The sequence below is a fragment of the Eptesicus fuscus genome, chromosome 8 (genome assembly GCF_027574615.1).
Source record: "Eptesicus fuscus isolate TK198812 chromosome 8, DD_ASM_mEF_20220401, whole genome shotgun sequence".
Classification (NCBI taxonomy): Eukaryota; Metazoa; Chordata; class Mammalia; order Chiroptera; family Vespertilionidae; genus Eptesicus; species Eptesicus fuscus.
In genome coordinates this window covers 3,740,119-3,760,377 of record NC_072480.1, presented here as the reverse complement: position 1 = coordinate 3,760,377, position 20,259 = coordinate 3,740,119, and the positions used below count along the sequence as shown (strand labels likewise).

General features: G+C 43.5%; 1 protein-coding gene across 1 annotated transcript in view; it reads right to left on the bottom strand.

The window, feature by feature from the left end:
• SOHLH2 (spermatogenesis and oogenesis specific basic helix-loop-helix 2) overlaps nt 1-20,259 on the bottom strand; it is a 100,292-nt gene that overhangs the window by 79,439 nt on the left and 594 nt on the right. The window lies entirely within an intron of this gene.

Here is a 20,259-nt window from a genome sequence, read left to right as displayed (position 1 = left end):
GGTGGCCTGCCCTCTGGCAGCGGACCAGATGAACTGCTGTTCTAGTCGGACTGCTCCAGGGCCACTCAGACAGGAGGAAGAAACTACAGTTTTTGCTGTAATCCTTGCTGAGTGCCTAAGGCAGTAGCTGATCTACACCCCATTGGAGACCCAGAAACGAGGGCATCTAGTGGTCTGTGGGAGATGACACCAGATTTCAACCACGTGCATAAGGGACACATTCAACGGGAATATTCAGTGAGCGCCAGAGCTTTGCTGCACCAAGACCCGGCCCATAAACGTGTCTCCTGCACAGCAACTCTTCCTTTATAGACAAAGAGAGCCCCCCCAGTGACACCAACAACAATCAAGACTTAACTATACAAAGGAGGACCAAGATGGAGGCATAGGGCGGAAGCCTGATTGTTGCCTACCACAACAACTTTGAGCTACAACAAGAGAGCAGAGCAGACACCATCCAAGACCACCATAGGGCTGGCTGAGTAGATGCTCTACAACTAGAATAAAAGAGGGGTATGTGGGATGATGCTGATGCCGGTGACCCAAAGACCACACTTTAAGAACTACGGCTCAGGCGACACAAAAGAACTATGGCTCAGGCGATACAACAGCGGCCTAGAACGTGCTCGGCGCAGTTCCCCCGGCGGTCTCCGGCTGAGGGGACGGCTCCACTGGCAGCCAAGCACGGACAGACGAGCCCCTATGAGACATGGGGTGGGAGACTCCGCGCTTGCTGACCTCCGAGTCCGTCAAGAATCTCAACGCCCTGGAAGCGGCCAGGTGCGCATGCTCGGCGACCGGCCACCGATGCAGACCCAAGGGCCGACGCAGCGACGCCAGACCGGCCCACCACCCTGCACCGGGCGCACCGGAGCTTCGCCGAGCCGCCGCCCGACGAGTTCTGCAGCAGCCATACTGGAGCTCTGGAAGGATGGCCAGGGGAATTGCTGAGGGGGATTGACCGGCAGGAATTGGGATCGGGAAGACGGGGCTCCGCTGAGACCCGGGTGCGGGCGGGGTTGCGCGCCTCTGGGCTCGGGTGTGGTCACACGCCTCTGGGTATAAGTGAGGCCTCACGTCCCTGGGTCTAGGTGAGGCCACATGCCCCTGGGTCCAGGTGAGGCCGGACTCCGGGTCTGGGTGAGGCCATGTGCCCCTGGACCCGGATGACGCTGGATCCCGTGCCCGGGCGAGGCCAAGCGCCCCTGGGTCTGGGAGAGCCCACACACCCCTGGGTCCAGGCGAGACCATGTGTCCCTGGATCCGGGTGAGACCTCGTGCACCTAGGCCTGGGTGAGGTCACGTGCCCTTGGGTCTGAGAGGCCAAGCGTCCCTGGGTCTGGGTGAGACCATGTGTCCCTGGATCCGGGTGAGGCCGCATGCACCTAGGCCCGGGTGAGCCCAAGTGGCCCTGGGTCTGGGAGAGGCCAAGCGTCCCTGGGTCCGGGTGCAACCATGTGTCCCTTGAGCCGGATGAGGCCTCGTGCACCTAGGCCCGGGTGAGGCCACGTGCCCCTGGGTCTGGGAGAGGCCAAGCGTCCCTGGGTCTGGGTGAGACCATGTGTCCCTGGATCCGGGTGAGGCCTCGTGCACCTAGGCCCGGGTGAGCCCAAGTGGCCCTGGGTCTGGAAGAGGCCAAGCGTCCCTGGGTCCGGGTGAGACCATGTGTCCCTGGATCCGGGTGAGGCCTCGTGCACCTAGGCCCGGGTGAGGCCACGTGTCCCTGGGTCTGGGAGAGGCCAAGCGTCCCTGGGTCCGGGTGAGACCATGCGTCCCTGGATCCGGATGAGGCCTCGTGCACCTAGGCCCGGGTGAGCCCAAGTGGCCCTGGGTCTGGGAGAGGCCAAGCGTCCCTGGGTCCGGGAGAGACCATGTGTCCCTGGATCCAGGTGAGGCCTTGTGCAACTAAGACCGGGTGAGGCCACGTGCCCCTGGGTCTGGGAGAGGCCAAGCATCCCTGGGTACGGGTGAAGCCAGATCCTGGGTCCGGGTGAGGCCGTGCGCCCCTGGATCCATCCGGGTGAGGCTGGGTCCCAGGCCCGGGTGAGACCACGCGCCCCTTGGGTATGGGTGAGGCCACGTGCCCCTAATCCAGGTGACTCCGTGCCCCTGGGTTCGGCCGAGACCAAACCAGAGGGAGTCGGACCTCCATTACCACCATTTGTCCACCATCCAGAGCTGAGGGGTCAGTGCTGACATGTACACATAAGGAACTACTGGACATTGAAATTGGGTCTCAAAAGAACTGTTGGTCCAGGGGGAAGCTCGCTACAGATTGATTCATTTGCCTGTCAGCATAACTATTATTGCTCGTCTCACATTCAGTTCTTATTAGTATATATCTAGTGACATATGATCTCGCTCATCTAGGGGAAATGATGAACAACATAGACTGAGGAACAAGAACAGAACCAGAAGCAAGGAGGCATCGATCGGACTTTCGGGCCTCAGAGGGAGGATAGGGAAGGGGAGGGGGAGGGTGGGGGGAGGGGGAGAGTTCAACCAAAGGACCTGTATGCATGCATATAAGCCTATCCAACAGTTAAGTTCAACAGTGGATTGGGGCATGCGTGGGGAGAGGGGTGGGATGGGAATGGGGGGATGAGGACAAATATGTGACACCTTAATCAATAAAGAAATTAAAAAAAAAAAAAAGAACCTACAACCAAGATTACTTTACCCAGCAAAGCTATCATTCAGAATTGAAGGGCAGATAAAGAGCTTCACAGATAAGAAAAAGCTAAAGGAGTTCATCACCACCAAACCAGTATTATATGAAATGCTGAAAGGTATTCTTTAAGAAGAGGAAGAAGAAAAATGTAAAGATAAAAATTATGAACAACAAATACATATCTATCAACAAGTGAATCTAAAAATCAAGTGAATAAAAAATCTGATGAACAGAATAAACTGGTGAATATAATAGAATCAGGGGCATAGAAATGGAGTGGACTGACAATTCTCGGGGGGAAAGGGGTGTGGGGGTGCGGGAAGAGACTGGACAAAAATCGTACACCTATGGATGAGAACAGTGGGGGGGGAGGCAATAAGGGCAGAGGGATGGGTGGGAACCGGGTGGAGGGGAGCTATGGGGGAAAAAAGAGGAACAATTGTAATAATCTGAACAATAAAGATTTATTAAATTTAAAATAAAAATAAATAAAATAAAATAAAATATCAGCAGAGGACTTGAATATGCATTTCTCCAAAGAGGTCATGCAGATGGCCAATGGAAATATGAAGAGATGCTCAACATCACTAACCATCAGGGAAATGCAAATGAAAACCACAGTATCACCTCACATTCTGTCAGGATAGCTATCCTTAATAAAGCAACAAACAGATCTTCTTATCATCCTGCAATGACTCTTTGAAGCCCAAAAAGCACCTTATCTCCTCCCTAGCTCAGAATATACCCATTTTCCTTTTCTATCTCTGAACCTCTCCTGTATGTGGAATCTCTGACTCTCTCATATATGTTGGGTTCCCATATGTATGTATATATTAAATTTGGTTATTTTATCTTGCTAAAAAAAATATCAACAAACAATAATTGTTGGGGAGGATGTGGAGAAAAGGTAATCCTTGTCTACCTTTGGTGGAAGTGTATATTGGTGCAGCACTATAGAAAACAGTTAGGAGGTTCCTCAAAAAATTACAAATAGAACTACCAATGATCCAGCAATTCCACTTCTGGATATTTATCTGAAGTGATCCAAAACACTAATACAAAAAGACATATTCACCTGTATGTTCAATGCAGCATTATTTACAAAAAAAGTGTAAGGAGCCTCTGGGACAACTTCAAGAGTACCAACATCAGAATTATGAGGGGCAGATAAAGAGCTTCACAGATAAGAAAAAGCTAAAGGAGTTCATACAAAAGCCAAGATATGGAAGCAACTTATATGTTCATTGACAGATGAATAGATAAATAAGTAGAGGTACATACATAAAACTAAATAATACTTGGCCATAAAAATAAAGAATGAAATCTTGCCATTTGCAACAACATAAATGACCTAGGAGGTATTATGCTCAATGAAATAAGTCAGACAGAGGAAGACAAATTCCATATGAGCTGAATTATATGTGGAACCTAAAAAACAAAATGAAATTTAAAATAAATAAAGAAACAGAAACAAACTTATTGATACAGAGAACAAAATGATAAGTTTCAGATGGGAGGTAGTTTGTGGGACTGTTGAAAAAGGTATAGGGATTAAGATGTACAAATTGCCAATTATAAAAATAGTCACAGGGATGTAAAATACAGCATAGGGAATATAGTAAAAAAAATCTATAATAACTATATATTGTCAGATGGGTACTAGACTTATTTAAGTAATCACTTCATAAAGTATATAAATGCCTAATCACTATGTTGTACATGTAAAACTAATATAATATTATATATCAACTGTAATTGAAAAATAAAAAAATAAATATTAAAGAGATACCTTTAAGCCAAAACAAAACAACACTAATTAGTAAGTAGAAAACATGAAAGTATAAATCTCACAGGTAAATGTAAAAATATGGTTACTCAGAATACTCTGTTTAAAGATGGTGAGTAAATGAATTATAAATCTAGTATGAAGGTTAAAAGACAAAAGTATTAAATATAACTACAATAATTTGTTAATAGATATACAAGGTAAAAAGATGTAAACTGTGATATGAAAATCATAAAATGGTATAAAGGGAGTGAAAATGTAGAGCTTAGTATGAGTTCACAGTTCAGTTTTTATAAGCAAAAAATAAATTTCTATATATACTTGAGGCCTGGTGCACGAAATTCGTGCACTGGGAAGGGGGGCCCTCAGCTCAGCCTGCACCCTCTCACAGTCTGGGAGCCCTCGGGATGTCCTACTGATGGCTTAGGCCCGCTCCCCATAAACTGCAGTCTGGCCTCCCTCTGTGGGCTAATCTGGGGCTGCTGGGGGGGCGGCGGCAGCAGCTTAGACACAACACCCTGCCTCCACTCCGGGGCTGCTGGGGGCCGGGCCCCCCTGCAGGTTTGTGTCTGTCTCTGCTCTGGCCCCCAGAAGCCCAGCGCCGCAGCCACAGGGCTACTGGGGTCCGGGCCGCCCCCTGCATGGAGTTCTCTCAGGCTCCAGGCCGCACCTGGCCCCTCTTCCTGAGCTGGTCGTGACCCTTACAGTGTCCCAGCCTAATTTGCATATCACTTCTTTATATATTCTATATAATAAAGAGGAGATATGCAAATTGACTGTCACTCTGCCACAAAAATGGCGGTGCCCACAGCGGAGGCAGGGGTTTCCGTAACACAAGATGGCTGCACCCACAGCAGAGGTGGGATTTCTATAACACAAAATGGCTGCACCCACAACGGAGGCTGAGTTCCCGTATTGAGCCTTAACGAGCAATCAGCAGGGACCTGAAGCTGCGCCCCCCCCCCCAACCTCCGTGGGGCTTTACAGGGGACCTCAGGCCATGCCTCCCACCCTGGTACCAGGCCAGGAAACCTCAGGCTGTGCCCCCCACCCGGAAAGGCTTGACGGGATACCTCAGGCCACGTCCCCTTCATGGGGGACCTCAAGGTGCGTCCCTCCGCCCCAGTGCTTGGCCAGGGGACCTCAGGCTGCTCCCCTTGCCCTGGGCTGGGAGACCTCAAGGTGCACCCCCTGCCCAGTGGGATTTGACAGGGGATCTCAGGCCACGTCCCCCACCTGGTGGGGCTTGATGGAGGACCTCAAGGCATGCCCCCCGACCCATCCCGGGCTGCAGGACCTCAGGCCATGCCCCCCGCCCTGGCGCTGGGCCAGGGGACCTGAAGCTGTGCCCCCCCGCCTGGATGGGCTTGACAAGGGTGGGACCAGCCGGGTATGAATCTAGCCCAATGCGGGGGAGTCCAGCCGGGTCTGGGTCTCGTGCGATTTTGAGGCACACGTGGGTGGGCAGGGACTTGACTCTGGGTCCCATGGTGTGCAGCAGACTCTGACAGGAGGAAGATTTTCATACATTTTACTGATTTTCTTTCATCTCTGACACTTCTATTATAGAGAAAGGGAAAATAGCAATATTAAAATATTTCCTCTAATTAATCCCCTTTTAATGTGCATGAATTTCATGCACCAGGCCACTAGTATATAGATAAAAGCCTAAGCGACCGAATGACCGAACGACCAATCAACCGGGGAACACTAGGGACAGACGCTCAACGCACAGGATGGGGCTCCCTCCTGTCTGGATCGGGCCTGTGGGGATCATGCCAAAACCAGCTATCCAACATCCCCCTAGGGGTCCCAGATTGTGAGAAGGTGCAGGCCAGGCAGAGGGTCCCCACCAGTGCACGAATCCTGTACCAGGTCTCTAGTAAAAACATAAAATGTTTTATGTAAGCCTCATGATAATCACAAAGCAAAACCCTATATTAGATACACAAAAGATAAATAGAAAGGAATCTAAGCATACCACTACAGAAAATCATCAAATCACAAAGAGAGCAAGATAAGAAAAAAAAATTACAAAACAGCCCGAAAACAATAAAATGGCAATAAGCACATACCAATCAATAGGCAACACCTGTGTTGGTAGGAATGCAAATTAATGCAGCTATTGTGGAAAACAATATGAGGTGCCTCAAAAAATTACAAAAAGAACTACCATATGACCCAGCAATTCCACTTTTGGAAATTTATCTGAAGAAATCCAAACCACTAATTAAAGAAGACATATGCACCCCTATATTCACTGCAGCATTATTTACAACTAGAAGCCCTTCCTTCACCTGGCTGCTGGCACCAGTTTTCCTCTGGCCACCAGCTGATCGGAGCGCCGTTTCCTCTGGCCTCCAGCGCGATCGGCCACCCCGAGTTCCTCCAGTGCCGTTTCCTCTGGCCACCCCTGATCGGAGCGCCTCCCGGATCGGCCACCCTGAGTTCCTCCAGCGCCGCCAGTGGAGCAACTCTGGGTGGCCGATCGCGCTGGCGGGAGGCACTCCAATCGGCGGGTGGCCAGAGGAAAACTGGTGCTGGCGGAAAACCGGTGCGGGCAGCCACGCAATCAGCCACCCCGAGTTCCGCCACTGGTGCCTTCCGCTGGCCCCATGGGTCCTCCCGCAGCGCCGGCCATTGGGGACAGCAGGAGGAACGGGGGCAGGGACTCGTGAGTCAGCCCAATCGGCCACCCCGAGTCCCGCCCCCAGCCTCCCAATGGCCCAATCGTGGGCGTAGCAGAGTGATGGTAATTTGCATATTACCATTTTATTAGGTATGATAGCCAATATATGGAAGCAGCCTAAGTATCCATTGATAGATGAATGGATAAAGATGTGGTACATAATACAATGGAATATTACTTAGCCATAAAAAATGAGGTCTTGCCATTTGGGACAACATGGATAAACCTAGAGGGTATTATGCTAACTGAAGTAAGTCACAGAAAGGCAAATACCATATGATTTTACTTATCTGTGGAATCTTAAAAACAAAATAAACAGACAAAGCAAGAACTCATAGATACAGAGAACAAACTGATGGTCGCCAGATGAGAGGGGTGTTGGGAGATGGGTGAAAAGGAGGAAGGGAATAAGAACTACAAATCGGTTGCTACAGAATAGTCATGGGGATGTTTTAAAGTATAGCATAGGAAAGATAATAAAAATATTATAATTACTATGTATGGTGTCAGATGGGTACTGGATTTATCAGGGTAATCACTATAAGTTATATAATATATACATGAAACATAATATTGTATGTCAACTCTTATTGAAAATTTAAAAAAAATAAGATACGCTTTGATAGGTATTCTAATACTTTTGTGGTACTACTTTAGCAGTTAGCTTTTTATCCTATTTGGAACTTATTTGGTGATTAACATGAGGCAGGAGTTATCCAGTTTCATCCTTTTCAAATGCAGAGCTAATTACCCCAATCACATTATATATATTGTTTTTCAGGGCTTCGTTCTGATCCGTTGATGTGTTTCCCTACTCCTGGTTAATACCACACTGCTTAATTTCTAGGTCTTTATAGTATGCCTTATATTTGATAGAACATATGGTTCTTGCTGTTTTCATTTTGGCTCTTACATATTTTCCCACAATTTCTCTTCCAACAGAATTTTAGCATAAGCTTTTCAGGACCCCTGTCAAATTTTTTGTTCTAGTTACATTTACTTTAAAGATTAATTAGAAAATATCTTTACTGTATCAAATCTCTCTATCTAAGAAGTATGATTCACAGAACTCTGGCCTTTTTAAAATATATTTTATTGAGTTTTTACAGAGAGGAAGGGAGAGGGACAGAGAGTTAGAAACACTGAGAGAGAAACATCGATCAGCTGCCTCCTGCACACCCCCCACTGGGGATGTGCCCGCAACCGAGGTACATGCCCTTGTCTGGAATCGAACCTGGGACCCTTCAGTCCACAGGCCGACGCTCTATTCACTGAGCCAAACCGGTTAGGGAAATTCTGGCCTTTTTTAATGTCCTTAAGTTTTATAGTTTCTTTCATATGGATTTTGCATGAGTCCTCATATATTTATTCCTAGCTATTTCAAGGTTTCAGAGTTTTGTGGAGGGTATAGATTTTCTCTCTTACTACATTTTTTGATTGATTATAGCTGAAAGAGAAACGCTATTGATTTCTGTATAAGGAATTTGCTTCAAGTACTTTACTGTGCTCTCTATTTAGTTACAATACCTTTTAGTTGATATTTTTGAATTTCCCAGGTGGATAATCAAACTGTCTTCAAAAGGACATTTTTGCCCCTGTTACATAATATATGCCTTATATTTATTGATCTTAAAGCATTGGCTGGAACAGTCTAAACAATGGTGAATAGCAGAAGTGACAATGGGCATTCTTGCTTCTTTCTTAACTTTAGTGTAAATATTTCAAATGCTTGTACCAATAAATATGATACAAAAGGTTTCTGGTCAGTAACCTTTATCAAGTTAAAGAAGTTTCTTTGTACTTGAAGGTTAAGAATTTTTAATCAGAAATGGGTGTTAAAATTTACAAAATGCTTTTTTAGTAAACAACATTTTTTTTCTCCTTTAATCTGTTAGGTAGTGAATTACATTAATAGATTCCCTAATATCAAGCCATCATTGCATTGCTGGAATAATGTATAATGTATAATGAATTAAATTAATTCCTTTTATTTTAGTTTTTTGTATCTATGTTCATAAGTGAAACCAGATACAATTTTTATTTCATTGTCTTATCTGGTTTGGGTACAAGGGTTTTGCCAGCCTTAAAGAATAAAATAGAAAGTTTTGATATTATTCTATAGTCTTAAATATCTTGTAATACATAGAAATTATCTGCTTCTTGAAGTTTAGGTAAAACATTTCTGTGAAATCTGAGCCTGATGTCATTTAGAGAGGGGTTTTAATTACCTTTTATAGTTTTTTTGAATTCAAAAATTTAGGTTTTATACCTCTTACTTTTGTTCATATATATTTTTAAAAATCCATTTCACATATCTTTTCAAATGTATTAATTTTTAAATTTATAATATTTATTACTTGCTTTTAATTCATCTTGCTTTCACTCTAACTAGAGAGTTACATTTTTTTTCTGTCTTCTTTTCCTGGCAATGCTTTATTACAGACTATGACCTCCTAGTTCATAGATTGACATTCAACCACTGACCCATACTGGCTGGGCTGTTGATCTTTTATTTGTGTCCTAACAGACAATCAACTGTTGTTAACCTTCCATGGATACTTGAAAACATTGTGTGTTTTCTGTTGGGCATATATTCTCCCCATATATTTTAGCATGCTGTTTAGTCTCCATGTGTTTGATTTCTTTGGATTGTTTTTATTGTAGTTGATTTCCAGTTTTATGCCACTGTGATCTGAGAAGATACTTGATATGATTTCTATCTTCTTAAATTTGGAGAGACTTTGCCTATGTCCTAACATATGGTCTATCTTTGAAAATGACCCATGTGCACTTAAGAAGAATGTATATTCTATGGCTTTGGGGTGAAATGTTCTGAAGATGTCGATTAATTCCATCTGATCTAGTGAGTCATTTAGGATTGATGTTTCTTTGCTGATTTTTTGTTTAGAGGATTTGTCCAATGGTGATAGTGGGGTATTAAAGTCTCCTACTATGACTGCATTGCTGTCAATCTCTCCTTTGATATCTTCCAGGAGTTTTTTTTATGTATTTGGGTGTTCCTGTATTGGGTTCGTATATGTTTACCAGAGTTACTTCTTCTTGTTGGATTGCTCCCTTTAGTATTATGAAGTGGCCTTCATTATCTCTTGTTCTGTCCTTCACTTTGAGATCTAATTTGTCGGATATAAGTATTGCGACCCCAGCTTTTATTTTCATTTCCATTCGCCTGGAAAACCTTTTTCCATCCGTTCATTCTCAGTCTGTATGCATCTTTTTTTCTGAGGTGGGTTTCCTGTAGACAGCAGATATATGGGTTTTGTTTTCTTATCCAATCTGTTACCCTGTGTCTTTTGATTGGGGCATTCAATCCATTTACATTTAAAGTTATTATTGATAGGTACTTATTTGTTGTCATTTTTTATTCTTTACCCCTGTGTTCCTTCTTTGCTTCCTATTTCTTTCTTTTCTTTTTTTTTTTTTTTTACAGTAGACCCTTTAGCATTTCTTGTATTGCTGGTTTGGTGGTGATAAACTCCCTTAGTCCTTTTTTGTCTGTGAAGCTCCTGATTTCACCTTCAATTTTGATTGATAGCCTTGCTGGGTACAGTATTCTTGGATTCAGACCCTTCCTTTGCATGACTTTGTATATTTCATTCCATTCCCTTCTGGCCTGATGAGTTTCTGTTGAGAAATCAGTTGCTAGTCTGATGGGGGTTCCTTTATATGTAACTTTCTGTCTCTCTCTGGCCGCTTTTAAGATTCTTATTTTGTCGTTGGTGTTTGCCAATTTAATTATAATGTGCCTTGGCATCAGTCTTTTGGGGCTCATTTTGCTTGGGACTCTGTGAGCTTCTTGGATTTGTGTGGGTTTTTTCTTCCCTATATCAGGGAAGTTTTCTGTCTTTATTTCTTCAAACAGGTTTTCTATTCCTTGCTCAGTTTCCATTCCTTCTGGTACCCTTATTATTCGGATGTTGTTTTGTTTCATGTTGTCCTGAAGTTCCCTTAGGCTCTCCTCATGCTTTCTAATTTTTTTTTTTTTAGAAGCTGTTCTATTTGGGTATTTTTTTCCATCTTGTCTTCTAGCTCACTTATGCGGTCCTCAGCTTTTTCTAGTCTACTGTTGATACTTTCTATTGAGTTCTTTACAGCAGCGATGTCATTTCTCATTTCTTCTTGGTTCTTCTTCATTTCCTCTTGGTTCTTACTCATATTGTCGAATTTGTCTTCCATTCTTTTCAGCCACCTTATGACCATTTCTCTGAATTCTTTCTCTGATAGGTTGCATGCCTCGTATTTGTTTACTTCCTTTTCTGGTGATGCCTGCTTTTCTTTCCTATGGGGGCTGTTTCTTTGTCTCGCCATGGTCTCTCTTCTCTGGATGTCTGGTTATATAGTTCTCTCTCTCCTTATCCCCACGAAATCTGACCTTTTCTTGGTGCAGTGAAGAGTTCCTTTGAATCCGTGTGTTTGCGCAGATTGGGGGCCGGTGTTCCGGTGCTCACAGCTGTTCAGTGTTCACCGTTGTCGCGGAAAGTCAGGCCTCCAATAAAACTCTCCTTTCCTTGCAAGATGGCGAGTTTTCCTCCTCTGAGCCCGCTGCTCCGGGAGGGGACCCAGCCGCTGTGGGTGCTGCACAGTCAGGGGAACCCTGCCTAGCACCTATTCTCTCCATATATTTTAGATTGAATTTTTTAATTGATTTCTTTCTTATTTTAGTTCTACCTGATCTTTCAGTTTATGAGATAAATTAGAGAAGTCTACTTCCCTCTTTAATTATGGTTTGTCAATTTATCAATTTCTCTAACTATAGATTCTAATTATGGGTACACTAGTGACCCGGTGCACGGATTCGTGTACATTGAAAGGAAATTAATTAGAAGGTGGCCGGCAGGGCAGGACTGGAAGAGATGGGCCAGACATGCCCTAGAGCAAACCTCCCACCCTCCCTCCCCAGCGTCTGCAGAGTGAGCAGGGTCCCTCTGGCCTGTGGGGATCAGGCTGAAACTGGCTCTTTCACATTGCCCAAGCGGTCCCAGAGTGTGAGAGGGCACCCTGCAAAGTTGCTGTCATACAGGGTGTGGAATGCAAATGCAAGTGTGCAATAAACCTGACTCAGGGCCGACAGTGCCCAGCAACAACATAACCCATGGCCGAAGGTGGAATCGCCTGGCACTGCGAGGAATCCGCTCCCTCCTCTCTGGTTTTGGGGTGCATCACCCGAGTCATTGCAGCTCACAACTCCTGTGTTGAACGTCTGCCTCCTGGTGGTCAGTGCACATCATAGCAACCAGTTGGACAGGTGAAGGGACACTTAGCATATTAGCCTTTTATATATAGATAGATAGAGGTTCCTAATTATACATATTCATATAAACTATAATATTTAATATATATGATATATAATTCTCTCTCTTGGCTCTTGACTCTTGGCTCTCTGGTTCATTTGGCTTTGCTCCTGCCTATGTTGCTCCCCACCCCCCCATCCCCCAAGCCATGTCACCCTGTGGACCCCACATGCAATGGACTAATGGACTGTAGGGAGGAACAAAAAGCTAGCCTGATGCTGGAATGGAGTTGTTCTCTAACATGGAGCAGAACTCTGGACACTGGCTTTTACCTTAGCCCTGCTGAAAACAAAATGGGACATTTTTCTTGGCAGGACCAAGGAAAATGGGACCTTGGGAACTCAGGGTATAATTCCACAGAAATAAAGCTTTCTACAATAACTCCTATAAGGACCTCCAGAAATTCTTATTCCAGGGACACCCCAGAAACTCCATCCACTGATAATACCAGCATCCAAAGTTTCTGATGAAAAAAATAAGCTGTTTTATATTTTTTATGGTGCTTTTCTCTTATGCTGTGGGTTTTAATAATTTTCTAGGATGTGCGGGGCATGGGTTTTATTAATCTTACTTGGCACTCAGTGGATCTTTAGCTCTAGAATTTCTTTCTATTTCTTTATTCCCTCTTCTCTGTGTCTTTGTCTATCCTAAGAAATCTTCCGTTATATGTTAGACATTCTAAATTGATCCTTCATGTCTCAACTTTTGAGAGACTTCCTTAACTTTATTTTTCATATGACCAGCTCAGTCTTCAGTCCTTCTAAAAATTTTTACAACTTCAGTTCATTTAATGTGAATGGTTCATTTCTAAGATTTTTTGGTAATTTTTGTCTAGTGTCTGTGTGTTATATTGGAATTCAGCGAGTCAAACAGAAGACACCACAGTCAGAGGGCCGAATTTGGAGTCTTTATTGCAAACGCCAGTGGCAGAGAGGACTAATGTCTCTTCAAAACCTCGCAGCCTCAAATGAATTTAGGGATTAGTTTATAAAGGCAAAAAACAACAACAACAACAACCATGTGCTAGGATGGGGCAGTGTGCTTATCAGATATCTTGTAGAAAGCTAGTAGCCTTGAGCACAGCTCAGATAACCAGAAGACACCTGGCATGGGAGGAACCAAGGATGGACCAGACCCCCATGCCGGCAGAGCAGTTTGCAGGACCAGATAATTAAGAGGGGGCAGTGACTAGACTATAGGCTAACAAGAATGTGCATTAGGTTACTAGCACAGATTGATTTCTAGCCCCTCCCTCAAAAATGTCTTATTTTCCCCATTATTCGAGCAAGTGTGCTTACAGAAGCTAGAAGTAGCAGAGTTACTTCTATCAGGGAGGCTATCTGGTTTAGTTACTTCCTGGAATTAACAGAACAAAGGAACATCTGTGTTTAGTGGCTTACAAAATGGCGGTTATGAGAACAAGATGGAGTGCCTATGGTTCAGATGGAGGGCGAGGGACAGGATGGAGTCAGTCCTTTGAAAGTAAGGTGACAGTCCCGATTTTTAACAATTTGTCCCGCGTCCCGTGGCGTTTTAAAAAAGTCCCGATTTTTGGAAAGAATGCACGACAAGCTAGGGAATGGTGGGAGAAAGGGAAGGGAATATACGGTTTTCGGCGGCCATGTGGCTATTTAGCCAGGATATGAGTTTTATATTATTTTTGTTAATTTTATAATGTTAAACTTTAATAATAACAAATCATTGTTGAGAACTGATTATCGAGAACTGCTTATCAAAGTTCGCATTGTTGATCGGTTGTTAGAATTCGACCACCATTGTTTGGACTTAATGAACAATGGCATTTTTTGGGATTGGCAACGACGAAAACATTTTGTAACTGTCTCTCAGACGATACACATCGTACTGCGTGCTAGTTAAACAAGTGATGTCATTACAAATCAGCTATTCAGATAATTTAGGTAAGTAATTTATTTATTTATTTCATAAATACATAAATTTTCTTGAATTTAGCAGACAGTACTCGTATTATTTATATTTTATAGTGGCGGCAAAAAGTCTAGCGCCGGCCTTGAAAGTGACACTTATGACTTACGGCAAATTCATGACCTTTTAAACAACGACAGCAATCTACTAAAAAAAATTCACTCAAATGAGAAATATGCCAAAGAATAAAATAATACTATACATAATTTTTATTTATTATATTTGTAAATTGTACTTATGTTGAAATTTTAAAATATATATTACAATACTATTTTTGCGTTATATGAAAATTTTTGTTGCTCCATATAGACCCACCTTATTTTAAGGCCCATTGTTCATGTGCATTACATCTAGTTCTGTTAATGTCTGGCGATCCTTGGTTATCCAAACATAAAAATGAGCATGGTTTAAGTCAACGGTTTTAAGCAGTTTCCCTTGCAGTTGAGGTGGTCTGTTTCCCCAATTACTGATTCCTTTAAAGGGACAACTAACAATAACCTTGGTGTGAGCAGATGGAACAATGGAAGCAAAGATTGGAGAGAAGAGGCTGGGACTAACAATTTGTCAAAAAACAGCAAGCTTTACTCTGAAATATTTCCTTCATGGGCAGAGTTGCCTTTCCTAATCCTTTTCAGTTATAGAGTTCTGCAAATTACTAACAAGAACCCATTGTTACTACATGTAATTGTACTACTTATAGCTCATTTTCTTTGGAAAGAGCAGTTCCTGGGTTTTATCCTTGGTTTAAAAGAACTATGGCTCCAGTTGTAGTGGGAGTGAGCTGAGAGAGTCCAAGGGCTAAAGAAATTCAGGGGTTCAACTGGCCTAGGTATTCAGCATGAAGCTAACTTCATCAGCAGGTGAGTGTCCTCTTGGCCATTTCATCATTGCTTCACCTAACATTCTGCCTGAACTGTCACTAGAATTGCTTGACCTCCCATTTCTTCTCTTCTCTATGTATTTTAAACTGTGTTTTTGTACCTTTGTTTTAGTGGCAATTTGATCCTGATTTTTAAATTTCAAGTTTTCCTGTGGAACTGTGTGTGTGTGTGTGTGTGTGTGTGTGTGTGTGTGTGTTTTCACAGAAAAGCTGCTTTGTTCAAACCAAGATCCCATTGAGGACCTGCATTTAGTTGTTATGTCTCCTTGGACTTCTCATTTGGAATACCGCCCCCCCTCCCTCTTTCTTTTTTCTCCATGTTATTTACATTTTAAAATATCTCCTGCCACAGAGTCTGGGTGGATGGAGACATTGACATGCATGCTCAATTCACCATCATGAGCCTATCTTGCTCACCTGCCTCACCCTGTTTTAAACAGGATAAAAATTCAAACTCTATAGTATGGCCTTTCATAGTAGAATATCAACCCATATCACCAGTCTCTCCCTTCTACTTCCCTCAAATATCATTCATAAAGACAACAGCATAACACTTTCAAATGAGCTTTGAAATTTTGAATTTCTATAATAGAGAATATCAGGACCCTCGATGAGTGAAACATCCTTCTAGAATGTTTCCTTTTCATTTTATAAACATTCCTCATTTCTAATAATACTGTAGGAGCAACATGAGACTCTGAGCCACCTTGATGCTTTTAGTACAAACTTTGCAAATCACCATTATGGCACAGGATTTCCTCTGTACCAATATGTTCCCATGTGAACCAAACACTAAGCATTGAAAATGGTTATTAACAGGTGGTCATAAAAGGAGTGATTCTAATTTTGTTTGTGAATTAACCTACAAATGTCTAAAAATAACCTATCTGTTATAGATAGGGTGACCATTGCATTTACCATCCAAACTGAGACATTTTTGAGAATGAAACGGGATGCTATTAATAATTATACTAAAACTAGAGGCCCGGTGTATGAAAATTCATGCACTCAGGGGGGAAGGGGGTCCCTCAGCCCACCTGCGCCCTCTCGCAGTCCAGGACCCCTTGGGAGATGTCTGACTGCCAGCTTAGGCCCACTTCCCATGGGGACCGGCCTAGCCAGCAGTCAGACATCCCTCTCGCAGTCCGGGAGCCCTTGCTCCTTACTGCCCACCTGCTCGCTGCTCCTGAGCACTGCCTGCGAGGCAGGAGAGGCTCCTGCCACTGCCACTGCACTCGCCCAGCTTCTGGCTGAGCGGTGCCCCCCCTGTGGGAGCACACTGACCTGCATTGAGTGTCTGCCCCCTGGTGGTCAGTGCATGTCATAGTGACTGGTCTTTCTGCTGTTTGGTTGATTTGCATATTACCCTTTTATTAAATAGGATTAACACATATAAATCAGGGTGTCCTAGACTATGAATAACTTGTAAAAATCTCTATTAGAAAGGTTTATTTTCTTTTCCTTTAAAAGATCCTGCTACTTTGCATCTGCTTAAATATGGTTGAAATCTATTTATTCTCTCCATAGATATTTCCTGAGCCCTATTATAGGGCAGATGCTATGCTGGGAATATAAGGTGAACAAGTAGACAAAGTCCCTGTCACCAAGGAGCTTACATTCTGGTAGTCCTTTTTCTTCTGATAAGTAAGTATGGCTTTCAACCCTTGGAACTCATGAAAAATGGTGTATGAACCTCAGTTCTACCAAAGCAGTTCTACCAAAGTTCTACAATGGTGTATGAACCTCAGTTCTACCACTGCTCCTTTTGTAAGAGCTTGATGCAGTGAAAAGAGAACAAAGGCTTTCAAGGCACATAAACCAGGGTCTATCACCCTCGTTCAGCCACTTACTAGTGAATTTCAGGAAGATACTTGTGTGATCCTAATCTGGGGGATAATAATTCAAAAGACTGTTATAAGAAGAAATGTGTGTACACTATCCTGTAGGTGGTAGTTATTATCATGTTTTCTCAAGTAATACCAAACCTGAACACAAAGAGTACAGAAAAATGGCAAATCAACTTGGGGAAGGGGAGAGGTAGAACTAGGAAAATGTGTCCACCTCGGGCAGTGAAAACAGCCCTAAATCAAACTGCTCTCTGCATTACTTGAGCCACAGGGCTCAGGTAATTGGACCTACTGAGGGGCAAAGGTAAGTTTTGAATAGCTGACATCAGCTGATAACTTGATCCCATCCCTAGCTAGCTAGTCCTGGTCCTTCTGATGGTATGCACCTCAGAGGCTCAGTTCTCTATTTCCCCAGAACCGCTCAGCTAGTCTTGTGGAGTGAAGGGCAGAGCGTGGGTCCTGGAGAGTGGGGAGAAAGCCAAGACGTGGGAGAGGGACCCACAAACATATGAGGAAGTGCAACACCACTAAGCAGTCCGCTGCACAGGAATCTAAGTGTGCAGAGTGCCTGGCGCCAGAACGCAGAGGGAGCATGAAAGAAAGCAGCTTTGGGAGACAACCAATTGCTCTCCTGCAAAGGCTTCCTTCCCGGCCCTACAAAGTTAGTGCCATAGCATACTTGTAATGTTTGTAATCCGACAAATTAGAACACTACCCCAAGGTAACGCAAATTAACTGAATAGCTTCTAATCAACTTAAATCATATTTATCAGTTAAAAGATCTTGTTGCCCTGGCTTGTTTGCTCAGTGGGTTGGGCGTCAGCCTGCATACTGAAGGGTCTCAGGTTCTATTCCCGTCAAGGGCACATGCCCAGGTTGTGGGTGTGATCCCCAGTAGGGGGCGTGCAGGAGGCGGCCAATCAGTGATTCTCCGTCATGGTCATCGTTTATGTTTCTCTCTCTCCCTCTCCCTTCCTCTCTGAAATCAATAAAGATACATTTAAAAAAAAAAAAAGATCTTGTGGATGGTGTAATATGAACACACATGACGAGAAGAATCCACTGATAAGAATAATAAAAGAAAACTGAATAAAACTTTCTAGGATATGCTGCTCTGGAAAACTGCCTTTTAGTACATTTAAGATTTTCACCTGTACGCACCACAACTTGAACCAATGCTAGACTTCCTTTGGCAGATTTTTTTTTTTTTTCTATTTAAATTGAACTACCAAGCAAAAGAGAAACAGATTCATAGATAGAGAGAAGGCAAGATAGCTCGGTGGGGGTGGGAAGTGTTGAGGTGGGTGGAGTGATTAAGCATAAAAGAAAAAAAGAGAGAACACAGGGACATGGACAACAGTGGAGTGATTGAGGGGGAAGGGGTGGAGGTGGAAAAGGGCATAGAGGGAATAAATCATGATGAAAAAAATAAAATAAATAAATTTAATTTTTTAAATTGCTTATTGCACCTTGGGTGACAAAGGGATGGCCTTGCAAACTCAAGAGACCTAAAGTAACCATAAGGATGGTCTGAAATTAAAACCTTTTCATTAAAAAGCATTTTATAGTGGATAGTCATGTCCTAGGCCAGTATCTTCCCCGACAAAGATCAACTTCAATCTCTACCGAGCATCTACCTGTGGAATGTCAGGTTAACTTGTAACCTGCCCTTTTCCGGGCCCTGCAGGGCACAAACCACAAATTCCTTTATTGTTAGTTATCTTGTTAATTGTTGACTGTTAACTATCCTGTTACCCATCCAAGTAAAAGAACTATGTGTCTATCATTTTACTTTTTATCCAACCCCAGAGGTTTCCCCACTTTGCTTACTTCTGCCTTCCTAATCTATCACCAATGAATTTCATGTGACCCACTTACTTCTCCTTTGGTTTTAATGTATAAAACAAAGTGAAAAACCGCCATTCTCCAGAGCACTATCTCCATAGCTTGAGATCCTGCTTCCCAGCAATTGTCAATCAACAGTTTGGCTCAAATAAATTCACAAAATTCTTTATAGCTTTCAATGTTCTTGTTGTTGTTGTTGTTGTTGTTGTTTACATTAACAAAAGCAACATTTGGAAAATATTGGAACGTTTGAAAAAGCCTAATGAGAAAGTAAAAAGTATCTGTAATTCCACCTCTCAGGAATAAACACTACCAACACAACACCTTGGTATAGATCTTTTAAGTGTGAGCAATTTTTATAATGCGGCATCCTTGTCACCAATGCTCCTGATCCACTCCGTCCGATTTCTGGGATTACGGTAGCATTCCGGCCACTCCAGTCTCTAGATTTTTTAAATACTGGGTTTCCATTTGCAATCTGCCCCAGGCTAATCCCTTAATTAGTAGTAATTGGTGCTCAAGTGCTTCAAGCCAATGGCTTCTACATTTCAGTGAGTTGTTATTTCTGTCACTCTATCACCTGGAGCAGCACTGAGCTCACAGGAGCTGGAGGGGCTGATACTCTCACCTGGCAATCTTTGGCCTCCATTTTCCCCAGGAGCCAAGGGCTTAAACATTTAGCTCTATGTGAAGAGACTAAATTGCTCTTCAAATGCAAACACAGGATTCATCTGGGGCTTCGGACTGTCTTAAGGGTAGAAAACCACAATTATTTATTTACCACTAATCAGACATTTTATTCAGAATTCCATTTTGTGCAGCACAAAATACTATTTTTCCCTTGTTTAAGTAGGTGCCTCCATTTTGAAATAATTAAGAAAACCAATTAAACTGATCCACTTCCAAAAGGTCAGAATTCCAGTTCAGAAAGCGTGTTCCTAAGGAGTGAGGACACTGGAGTATGTAGAACATTCTAGAGGTAACAAACTTCACACAGCCCCAAAGGTTTCCCTCTCTGTGGGATAAGAAAGCCAACACTGATTGCCCTACTTTCTGGGATGGGTGAGGTTTTGTTTACCCCTTCCTATGGGGCTAATAGTCACCTTTCGTTTTTATCTAACTCAGCTACACACGGGCTGTGTGCTCCCGCTGCCGGATGGTGAGCAGGCCCTTCCCGAGGCCGTGGACGCCGGCACTGCGTGGGGCGGGGAGAGGCGTGCGGAGAGCCCGGCTCCGTCCCGCACGGCTCCGTCCCGCACGGCTCCGTCCCGCACACCGGCCCTGCGCG